Consider the following 13,068-nt stretch of genomic DNA (forward strand, 5'->3'; position numbering starts at 1 on the left):
GTTAGCTTTATCCTTGAGCTTATGCCTCCAAAAGTGTCCTATGTCTGTAAATGCGTGTATTCAAGGGGTCGGTTTGCCTTTACCAGATAAAGGTTCCTCACGTCATGGACGGGAATCGAACAGAGGGGTCTTTCCAACCAAAGGGCTTCGTCTATATCAACTGAGTACAGAGACTCAACTATCATAACATATTAGCAAGCACAATATCTCTTGCCAGAGGTGGCTATTTCGAATTTAATACCTTCGCATTTTGTCTCTTCTGTAGTCACTGAATCCTCTACAGATGGAAGTAACGTGCGAGTTATATTAGGATGTATACTTGGTTGAAGAATGGGAACCTCGACCAATCATTTTGTGACCTTGTAGGCTTAAGCTTCGCTCGCTATTGATGCATTTACTAACGCCCTCATTAATAAACAAAGGGCCGAAAAAACAGCATTCACTAGATTGTTCCGTTTTAAACAAATTATCGAGGTGCTCATCTTTAAAGAATGAAATCTAGTTATCGATTCCATAAACTTCCTTTCAATCTATACAAATATAACTAAATCCTGAGACTCATCGCAAGACTACATTAATTAGAACAACAGCCTATATCGTAACGCCCATTAACGCCCTAGGCGACAAACTGAGTTTTAGGTTCAAACACCTAAAAACCGAGAAATAACATCAACACTTAATTTGAATTACTCGCCAAGTGTCGAAAGATACTTCTAATTGGTCCTTTGATAACACATCAGAAAATAGCTTGAACTTTTTGAAAAATCACCTATACGCTGTGGGGGAAAATAAATCTATTATAAATACAACTTGAGCTGTTGTATATGAGTTGTATAAATACAACTGTTTTTCAACAAAATTTTTAATTTGGCAAGAAAAAAAATCCCTCTATATTATTATTATTATTATTATTATTATTATAAAAACCTCCATGGAGTCAAAGATTCATCGTGGGAAGTCACTGTTATACACCCAGTTTATCATACTGTGGCTTAAATATATTCACTGTCTCTGCACACAAACCACACCACACTCTCGGCCAAAGCATCCCAATCACTCACCACTCTCCGTGCAAAAAACCTGCTCCTCACTCCCCTTGCTCACACCCTCCTTATACAGCATCCAGGAATGACCTCTTGTTCTCCTGACCTATTCTGTGCAAAACCTCCCCGACGTTAATCTGGTAATAACCACTTAACAGCTTATATGTCTCAATCATATCCCCCCCCCTCCTCCTTCTATCCACCAATTTCTGCAAATTGCCTTTTGTCAATCTGACTTCATACTCTACATTCCAGAGACCAGAAACCACCTTAGTCAATCACCTCTGAACTTTTTCCAACGCAATTTCATCTTTTTGAAAACCAGGTGACCAGATCTGTGCACAGTAATCCATATGTGGCCTAATCAAAGCCTTATACAAAAGGAACCATAACATCCTTACTTCTACAAGTCGATGTCCTCTGTATCATTCCCATTATCCGGTGTGTTGTCTTCACTATTTTAGTAACATGTCCCCGAAATTTTAGGTCCTTGTCTACAATCACTCCCAGATCTCTCATTTCCTCTACCTCTTCCAAGATATTCGCATCGATTGTGTATTATACATCCCATCTCTGCTTCCCAAATTTCAAAACCTTACACTTTGAAACATTGAATTGACATCCCCACTTATTTACCCATTCAGTCAGTGTATTCAAGTCCTCTTGCAAAGCTACAGCATCCACACTACTCCTGATAGCTCTCCCCAACTTTGCATCATCTGCAATTCATTTGCACCATTCAGACCTCTTCAGATATCATTTACATACAAATTAAACAGCAATGGACCCAAAACAGACCCTTGAGGTACACCACTAGTAACTTTCCTCTTCTGGGATATCGCTCCTCCATAGACAACTCGCTGATACCTATCAGACAACCAATCTCCAATCCAGTGAGCCAATCTACTGTTCAGCCCCATCCGTTCCAATTTAATTACCAGCTTGTCATGTGGTAATTTATCAAACGCGTTTGCAAAATCTAAATATACCACTGTATATGCAATACCCTTATCCAACGCATTTGTCACTTTATTATAAAAAGTAAGCAGGTTGCTAAAGCATGATCTTCCTTTAGTAAATCCATGCTGGCCGCCAAAGAGTATTTTTCTCTTGTCAACCCTATTCTGAACTTTATTTCTAACTAACTTCTCTAATACCTTGACCACAACTCCAGACACACAGACTGGTCTATAATTCAAAGCCTTACTCTTATCACCTCCCTTATGAATTGGAACAATTTTACCCTCTTTCCACTCTTTTGGAACTTGACCCAGTGAGAGATTCCTGTTGAAAAGATATACAAAAGCAGTTGTTAACTCTCTGGCACATTCCCTCAAGACACGTAGTGAAATAGCATCAAGTCCCACAGCCTTATTTACATCAAGTCTATTCAATTCCTCATATACCTCCTGTTCACTTACTAACAGTTCCTCCTCCTCCTCTCCCACTGCTTTCAAGTTCTGCATGATATCACATTCACAAGAATGAAATACCTTTAGAAATTGCTCACTAAATATTTCAACTATATCCTCCGCAACGGTTATCATTCCTCCGTTTTCACCAATCAATCCCATCCTACCATAATCATTCTTTCTTCTACTGGCGACATATCGAAAAAACTCCTTAGGATTTTTTTTTTGGATGCTTTAGCTAACTGCTGCTCATACTGCATTTTTGCTACCCTTATCAAGCTAATCACCTTCCTCGCCTGCTCTTTGTACTTCTCATGCAACTGGTTGTTATAAATACTCATTTTGTGTTTCTTCCATAATACCTTCTTCTTCTTCCAGATTGCATACCTTATCTCTTGATTCATCCATTTTACACCTACTCTATTTACCCTCTTAACCCTTGGAATACGCTCTGATATTGCCTCCACCAAATAGTTCTTGAGTATGGCCCAAGCAGCATTGATATCCTTTCCATCCAGTTCCTCTTTCCAATTTATTATCGCAAGCTGTTTCCTGAGCTTTTCGTAATTACCAGTCTTATAATTCCACATCTATCCCTTTCTAACAGACGTCCTCGAATGACTGGTCACCCTGCACGTGATTCATCTGATGAGATGATCAAATCCAATACTCTTGATCCTCGTGTACCCTCCGTTACATGCTGCCTAAGGTAATTATCTTTCAAAAACTCCAAAAATTCATTTTCTTTACCCCCAGGTGCAGTCTCTTGCTTCCAGTCTATATTACCATAATTAAAGTCGCCCATAATGATAACTCGTTTCTTACTAGCTAGACCAATTTGCCTATACATTTCCTTCTCATTACCCTCCATATTACCAGGTCTATAGCAACACCCAACTAAATATTTCATCCTGTTTACTTCTACCTCACACCATAAGGCCTCAAAACCGTGACCACTATTTGCACCTTGCAATTCCACCTTAGATGGGCACAACTCATCTGCTCCCATTAACAGTATACTCCTCCTATAGACGGGGTTAGATGACGATGACATCCTGTCAGGATCTCATCGTCATCTAACCACGTCTCATTTATACCAACAATTTTGGGGCGAACAGACTCGAACAAAGCAACAATTTCGTTCCCCTTATTTCGAATACTTCTAGCATTAGTGAATAAACATAAGAAATCATTACCGCTTCTACAAGTCCTAAGAACGTCACTCCTACGATATGACTCTTCAATACCTTCCCCAGTCACTTCCTCTGTATTACCACCAATTCTACAACTTTCTTCACACCTAAACTCTTTCCACCCATCCCAGGCCATCTTAATCTGTGTTTGTCCGCTTACACATTCACCTCTGAATTCAGTACCCACATGTTTCATAAAGTTTCTCCCCGTCCACCCCGACTCCCCCCGTTTCTCTGTTCGTGTTGTACCTCCTCTCTCATTTACTTCATTCATAATATTCACCTCCCCATTTTGAACAAATACCTCTCCCTACGTTACTTTTTTGCTCTTTCATATCACTTCACACCACCTCAGATATATTCATTACAGTCATTACTTCTCCTGCCAGTAACACTCTCTCCAGCAGACTCACACCAAAACCATTTAAATGCAGCCCATCTTCTTTATATAATTCTATCCGTCCCTCAAATTCCTCCCACACATTCACAAAATGCACTCCATTCTCCTCACATATCATTCATAATCTTTGCCCGCCTCCTCAATTCATCACTATCATACCTTGACAACACACTGACTACCTTTCCTACCACACTTATATTTTACTCTCCTTAATAATCTCCTTATACCCAATCTGGCATTTTCCTTGTTCCCATCCAAATCATTTGTTCCTACTACAACAACCAACTCTTGTGCTCTCTTAATCCTCATGTCCAACGCTTCAATCACTCTCTCCATTCTACCACCAGGAAAACAAACCTTATGCATCTTCTCATTCACCACACCTCTAATAATGGAATCTCCATAGAGAACCACTCTCGAATCATTTGATATATCTTTCGCATGGCCATCTTTCCTTCTGCTCTTATTCACTCTTCCATGTATGTCTCTAATTCTTTTCATCTCATTTCGCATGCAGTTCATATCTTGCTTCATCATCATCAACTCTGCTTTCATGTCCACATCCAATATATATTCCTGTCTGTCATTTTCATGTAGTCTCATATTATGTCTTAGATATTTTTGGTCACGCAGCATCTACAGCAGTCCTCACAATGATGTTCTGACGAGGATATCCAAGGATAATTAACTGACCCATTTTCCTTCTCTTGAGCAACATTCTGATCCTGTAATGGAAGCTGCTGATCATGTATTTTAGGAATGTTTGGCCTAACAGCAGTAGGCCTGGATGTATCCCAAGACATCTTCATCATGGATCTACTGTCTTGATGTGAAGAACTGGCACAAGGTGAAACTGCAGCTCCAGGTAATAAGAGTGAGACACCAGGTTCGATATCTTTTATCATACTTTGTGCAACTTGAAGAGAAGTAGATAATTCAGGTGATACAGAACAAGGAACTAATATTTGGCTATCTGTACTTAGCCCTGATTCTATGTTATTTGAGTGAGTTTCAATTAATTCAACAGTATTAAGAATGGGCATCGTATTCATTACTGGGATTGACAATGAATCTTGAAGTAAACTGTCAAAAGATGTTGTCAACGCCCGTGATTCCTCAATTTCTATTATTGTATCTTCACTTTGTTGTGATCCTTTTACCAACACTGAACTCTGTATAGATGGAAATGAGTTCTGAGTTGGACTAGGATATACAGGGTGTTCGGGATAAATTTGACAGTTTCGCAAGGAAAAAGAAAATCTTCTTTGTATCTATTAAATTTAATGAATTGACAAAAAAACATTACAGGCAGAGTTAATTACAATACTATCAACAAGATTTACTCAAAATAACCACCATTAGCATCGATCACAGCTTCAATTCTGCTTCGGAACCTCGAACAAGCTGATGCTACAGTCTCCCTGGGAAGGGCCGCAAAAACTGTTTTAATTTTATCCATTAACTGGGCTTTTGTATTACTGGAAGTGCGATTGGTGTCTTTTTCAACTGCGCCCCATACAAAATAATCCATGGGGTTAAGGTCTGGGGAGTTTGGAGGCCAAACATTTGGACTGGTGAAGTCGTAGAAATTTTCAGACAACCATTTTTGACTTTTCCCAGAGGTGTGGCAAGGGGCCGAATCCTGCTGCCATACATACGGCCTACCATTGCCTACCCTTGTAATCCAGGGCTTGACTACAGTTAGCAACTCCACGAACAAAGCCCGAATTCCAATGCCAGGGTTCTTCAACACCTGTTCCTGCAGATTTGCGAGGAATTCTGCTGTACGAACGCAATCAGATCGTCTGCTAGGGATCTTTCTTCTTGCTACATCCTCGTAGTCACCATTGCAAGTCTCTAGTTCATGCCTGATTGTTTTTACTGTATTCAGGGAGCATTGGGCAGCAGTCGTAATATCCTTATTTTGATGGCGGGCACGAATCATCATGATACAAGTTATTCTCTTCCATGATTCAGGTGGGTTCCAGCTATCCATCCTTTCTGACATCTTGTATATGAATGAAGAAGGGTACAAACTTTTAAATGAAGAGAAGTGTGTGTTAATACATGTAACTTACGGAAAAATATAATTAATTATAAATATGTCAAATTTATCCCGAACACCCTGTATATTTGAATTAGAAACAGAAATCTCATTTAATGGATAATCAGTTCCTGACAGTTCTAACCTTCCTTCACTTGTGAACGACTTTATTGACCTGTTGGTGTCTTCTGGTGTGTCTAATTCATTTACTTTTGATGACACATTGGCCTTCATGCCTTTACTGTTAAAACCACGAAGATGTCTACTTCTTAATTACCGGTGGCAATTCTGTGCTGCGTTTTTTCTGTTGCACCTCAGCAAGTAACAAGGCCTGGTTACTTGAGTCATATTCACTCTTCTCCTGAATATCAATACTAGAAGTATCCCTCTGTGCAACTTCTGCACAGATCTCAACATTCAAACTTTTAGCAGCATTAAGCAGCGTGGCAAGTTGGTCCTGCGAAATGATCACTTCACCCTTGTACATAAAATCTATTATCATTTTTAAATCCGTGTATTTTATATCTTTGAGAATAACAACTGGATGTTTACAAGAGTTTTCAAGAAATATTACGCCGGAGTCCTCTGAACATTCTATTGCAGTTGTCCCCGTATGCATCTTCTCAGAAAAGAACTCCTTCCAACATATGTGGGGATGCACTGGACCAAGTATTTTGTGTAAACGCTGCATGATGATGTTCATACACAAACTTACAACTTTTTTCTTGAGATATGTCCAAAATATCCGAGGATTCTTCTCTTCACCATGCTGCCGATAGTCATTTCATGATTCTTGATCTCTGATGCCCAAGTTAGTTCTCTTCTTGTCCAACAAACTGGAAGCATTCTTCTCCAGCCCATATTTCAAAAGCACTGATCTTCTTCTTACCTGATTTATTTGACGTCCAAGATTCTGAACAACAACCAAGGATCTAACCAATCTGATCTTTATGGCGATATTTTTGTTCTCCTAGACCTTGGTGAGCTGACTCATTGTGGATCTTTCCATTGTAATCAATATTCTTACATCCTCCATATTACTGCCACAGACAGAGAGCAATGAGTCCAGACAGATAAACTGATCAACTTCATCTATGTTACTAAGCAGTCCTGAAGTATTTCCAATGATTCCCATCTAAGATGGCCAACTGTTTTAGTGACATTAATATCTTGAGTCCATGTCAAGATATATTCTATTCTTCCTATATATATATATATATATATATATATATATATGTTAAACATACCAAGCAATTTTAAACCTGGTTTTACTCCATTTCCCAAGTGTTGGGAAATGGAGTAAAACCAGGTTTAAAATTGCTTGGTATGTTTAACATATATTTATATTTATACCCAAGGTAAAAATACTTTCTACATATATATATATATATATATATATATATATATATATATATATATATATATATATATATATACAGGGTGTTCGGGATAAATTTGACATATTTATAATTAATTATATTTTTCCGTAAGTTACATGTATTAACACACACTTCTCTTCATTTAAAAGTTTGTACCCTTCTTCATTCATATACAAGATGTCAGAAAGGATGGATAGCTGGAACCCACCTGAATCATGGAAGAGAATAACTTGTATCATGATGATTCGTGCCCGCCATCAAAATAAGGATATTACGACTGCTGCCCAATGCTCCCTGAATACAGTAAAAACAATCAGGCATGAACTAGAGACTTGCAATGGTGACTACGAGGATGTAGCAAGAAGAAAGATCCCTAGCAGACGATCTGATTGCGTTCGTACAGCAGAATTCCTCGCAAATCTGCAGGAACAGGTGTTGAAGAACCCTGGCATTGGAATTCGGGCTTTGTTCGTGGAGTTGCTAACTGTAGTCAAGCCCTGGATAACAAGGGTAGCCAATGGTAGGCCGTATGTATGGCAGCAGGATTCGGCCCCTTGCCACACCTCTGGGAAAAGTCAAAAATGGTTGTCTGAAAATTTCTACGACTTCACCAGTCCAAATGTTTGGCCTCCAAACTCCCCAGACCTTAACCCCATGGATTATTTTGTATGGGGCGCAGTTGAAAAAGACACCAATCGCACTTCCAGTAATACAAAAGCCCAGTTAATGGATAAAATTAAAACAGTTTTTGCGGCCCTTCCCAGGGAGACTGTAGCATCAGCTTGTTCGAGGTTCCGAAGCAGAATTGAAGCTGTGATCGATGCTAATGGTGGTTATTTTGAGTAAATCTTGTTGATAGTAGTGTAATTAACTCTGCCTGTAATGTTTTTTTGTCAATTCATTAAATTTAATAGATACAAAGAAGATTTTCTTTTTCCTTACGAAACTGTCAAATTTATCCCGAACACCCTGTATATGTTAAAGATACCAGGCTATTTTAATTATAAACCTGGTTTTAATCAATTTCCCAAGTATGCAAACAGACAAGTGAGTCAAGTTTACGCCTGCAAGTAGTGCAAGTCTTAGGAAACTCATGGGAAAGGTGGAATAAGCTCTGATCATTATTCATAATATTTACCCTTAATGCAAAGCACATCTCCTTGAGGAGATGTATGATGCTATGCATTAAAGGCAAGGGGCCACTACCCAGACCAGTTTCGACCTTTATTGAGGTCTCATCAGTGGGAGCCAGGCTTAGAAATACCAAGGTTCAAGTAATACAGAGCTTATAAATAATTTACCAAAACAAGTTACCATAAGGTACTTTGACCTTAATAAAAATCTCAGGATGAGAGATAGATGTAGAAAGTTTTTTACCTTGGGATAATATACGTTAAAGATACCAAGCTATTTTAATTATAAACCTGGTTTTAATCCATTTCCCAAGTAAGCAAACAGACAAATAAGTCAAGTTTGCACCTGCAGTATATTATACCCAAAGTATACTACAAGATATACCTTAATGTATAGTATACCCAAGGTAAAAAACTTTCTACATCTATCTCCCATCCTGAGATTTTTATTTAATAAGGTCAAAGCACCTTATGGTAACTTGTTTTGCTAAAATATTTATAAGCTCTGTATTACTTAAACCTTGGTATTTCTAAGCCTGGCTCCCACTGATGAGACCTCAATAAAGGTCGAAACCAGTCTGGGTAGTGGCCCCTTGCCTTTAGTGCATAGCATCATACATCTCCTCAAGGAGATGTGCTTTGCATTAAGGATAAATATTAAGAATAGTGATCAGAGCTTATTCCACCTTTACCATGAGTTGCCTAAGACTTGCGCTACATGCAGGTCACCACACTTGCACTACTTGCAGGTGCAAACTTGACTTACTTGTCTGTTTGCTTACTTGGGAAATGGATTAAAACCAGGTTTATAATTAAAATATAATTAAAATAGCTTGGTATCTTTAACGTATATATTATACCCAAGGTAAAAAACTTTCTACATATATGTTAAAAATACCAAGCAATTTTAAACCTGGTTTTACTCCATTTCCCAAGTAAGCAAACAGACAAACAAGTCAAGTTTGCGCCTGCAAGTGATGCAAATCTAGCTGATCCTACAGGTAGTGCAAGACCAAGGCAACTCGTGGTAAAGGTGGCATAAGCTCTGATCACTAATCTTAATATTTACCCTTAATGCCAAAACACATCTCCAAGAAGGGGATGCATGATGATGTTTTGTATTAAAGGCAATTCATATCATTTAACAAGTTTAGAAGAAAAATTGAGTTCTTATTTTCCATCACTGAACAATACGATTGGATTAGAAACCCATTTATGGAAATTTCAAGTGATTTTGGTTTAACATTAACAGAAGAACTAGCAGCTATATCCACTGATCGTGGATTGATGATTAAACATAATGAATTGTCTCTTGAAGTAGAGCTCTCATAGCACCATCTATAAAAAGGGAAATAAAACTGAATGTGAAAATTAACAGAGAGTATTTTTCTACTGAGTGTTCTTGGTAAGATTTATGCAAGTGTACTTGAGAAATGTCTAAAAATGAAGTTTCGGAACTTCAGTTTTCATCTCAAGGGAGATGTTTACTTCCCCTGATTTCCACCTTGAGTTGTCAGCATCGTTAAGAATCTGAATTTCCTTTACGTCCCCCCACTTTGAGAACACGCTTCGAATGATGTCTTCATTCTCCGCGTATTCTAGGGGGAAATATTGGATATATATATATTTCTACATTTGAACTGCCCACTCAGTCTCCAAAAGTTAGATAGGGCTAAATGGCCTCGCCTACTCCCCGTATACGGGAATAAAAAGGCGTTAGCTGATTTTTTTTTTATTATATATATATATATATATATATATATATAACATTAAAAAATTTCTACATTCTACATATATATATATATTATATATATATATATATATATATAACATTAAAAAATTTCTACATTCTACATATATATATATATTATATATATATATATATATAACATTAAAAAATTTCTACATTCTACATATATATATATATATTATATATATATATATAACATTAAAAAATTTCTACATTCTACATATATATATATATATTATATATATATATAACATTAAAAAAAGGGGGGAAGACAGAAAGTTAACCAGTTATACCACAGAAGACTAAGTCAGATTGAATACTGATTCAGCAATCATCCATATGTGACTGATAGTAAATTTCTTGTCTGATAGTATAAGTTTCTGCAGTTGAGAAAAGGAGGACATTCCCTTAAGAGAAAGAGGACAGGAATCCATCAATGTTCTTTTTGAACAGCTTGATTAATGTTATTCTTAAAAAATACTTTGTATGCTGGGAGTTGTTCTAAGGAATACCAGTAGATGGGATGAAAGAGGAGCAGAAGTAGGTTGGGTGGATTACTTCTTATATTATTGCAGATCAGCAGAAATGGGACAATGATAGATGCCACATCAATGAAACAGGACCCAGGAAGTATCTGAAAGAAAAGGTATAAAGCAGAAACAGACAATCTGTCAGAGAGTGACCATTAATTAGTCTCTTATGGATAGCATTAAGAACTTTTAAGGAAATTTTATTGCATCATCCCAATTGTGACAGCAGTATTCTTGGGTTGGGTGGATTTAGGGATTATAGCATTAGCATACAAACAGACAGATAAAAAGATTAAAAGGTCTTAAGTGGATAAAGATCTTTAGTTTTTTGGAGCCTTAGGAAGCCTATCAATAGGCCATAGGCCTCTATTCCAGTTGTACAGCAATCTCATGATGATTGCCCCACTATATAGATTTAAGAATCCTGGAGATAGTATACAACCTTACCTTACTCTTTTTTTTTTTTTAATTTTTTTAAACATAACCAGATGAATCCTCCTCCTCAATAATGCTCATCTGAAAGACTTTCTTTTTTTTAATACAATCAACACGAAATCTTATAAACTCAATGAGCTACGATACATGTCTGGAGCAGAGTCTTACAAACATCCATGCCAAAGGTGGGATTTGAATCCACAACCTATTGGTTATTATCCACTTGGCCAACAGGCTGTCATATGAAAAGCAAGGGCTGGTGATCTTGTCATTACTCTCAAATACGGTGAAGAAAACTCTGTGAATTTCATTGCTGTTACAACTCAGCCTTGTCTTATTACCAGCAAGAAATATCCTACTTTACTTCCACTTGCTTTTAAGACACATGTTTCTTCTTGGGCTGACTGTCACTTACAGCTTATCCTTGTATAAATAAATTATATTCTTCATAAAGAAATTATATTCTTGTTGTAATCCTTATCCAAGTGTGAGTAAACAAAGTTTGCCTCTTTCCAGCTCATTCAAATCCTCTTGAAGTGCCAAAACATTTGTACTATGACTAATAATATCATTCCCAAACTTTACATTACGACGGTTGTCTGAAAAGTTCTCGGCCTAACAATGAAAAAACGAATTTATAATTTCAAAATTATTTTTATTTTTCAACATATCCTTAAGACTAATACATTTATCTAGTGATGCTCCAGCACCATTATCCCATCCCTGAAGTAGTTCTCAGTACGACCTGCAAAATACCCAATACAGCTGCAATCACCTCTTGATTCGAAAAAAACGCTGGCCAGAGAGGAAGAGTTTTAGTTTTGGAAAGAGAGAAAAGTCAGAGAGAACCAAATCTGGAGAATAGAATGGATGTTCCAACAATTCATACTGCAGATCCCTTAATTTTCTTGTTGCCAAAACACCTTTGTGGGCAGGTGCATTGTGCTGATGAAAGATGACTTTTTCTTCTACAAATCAGGTCTTTTCTCACGAATTTTTTCGACTAGTCTGGTTAAAAGATCAGAATAATATTCCCCAGAAATATTGTTTTACCCTTTTCAAGATAATTAATAAACAAAATGCATTTAGCATCCCAAACCACTAATGCCATGATCTTGTTTTCTTTGGAGCTGAACGACCAGCTTCTGTCCACTATTTTCACTGCTGTTTGGATTCTGGTGTGTAATGTGAATCCAAGTCTCTTCCATAGTAATAAATCGATGCACAAAATCAGTTTTATTCTTGTTAAAATGCTCCAAGCACTGTTCAGAGATTTTCACATGTGCATTTTTGATCTGCTATGAGCAAGCTTTTTCGTTTGCAATTCTTCATGCAAATATCCTACACGTTCTTTTGAAATGCCTATGGTCTCAGCAATTTCACGCACTTTGACTCGCTGGTCATCCATAATGCATAAATGATATTTGCTTAATTATGTATATGAGTTATTACCAAAAAATACAAACTGGTCTATAGTTTGATACCTCAATTCCATCACCACATCTGCAATGGCACTACCTTAGCCTCATTCCCCAATTCATAAACTTGCCCCATTGCAAGATTTTCATAAAACAGCCAAATTAATAGCACAGTCAATTCCTTAGCATGTTTCACCAAATGTTTTAATGTGGTGAAATCCTATTTAGACCTCCTGTCTTCTGACATCTAGAGGTGCTCAGTATTTGGAATACACCTTCTTTATTCATTTCTAATCTTTCACACCTCCATATCCTTTCCAGTCTGCTCTGC

Source organism: Typopeltis vanoorti, chromosome 15 (assembly GCF_054136105.1).
Source record: "Typopeltis vanoorti isolate ZY-2024b chromosome 15, IOZ_Tvanoo_1.0, whole genome shotgun sequence".
NCBI classification, from domain to species: domain Eukaryota; kingdom Metazoa; phylum Arthropoda; class Arachnida; order Uropygi; family Thelyphonidae; genus Typopeltis; species Typopeltis vanoorti.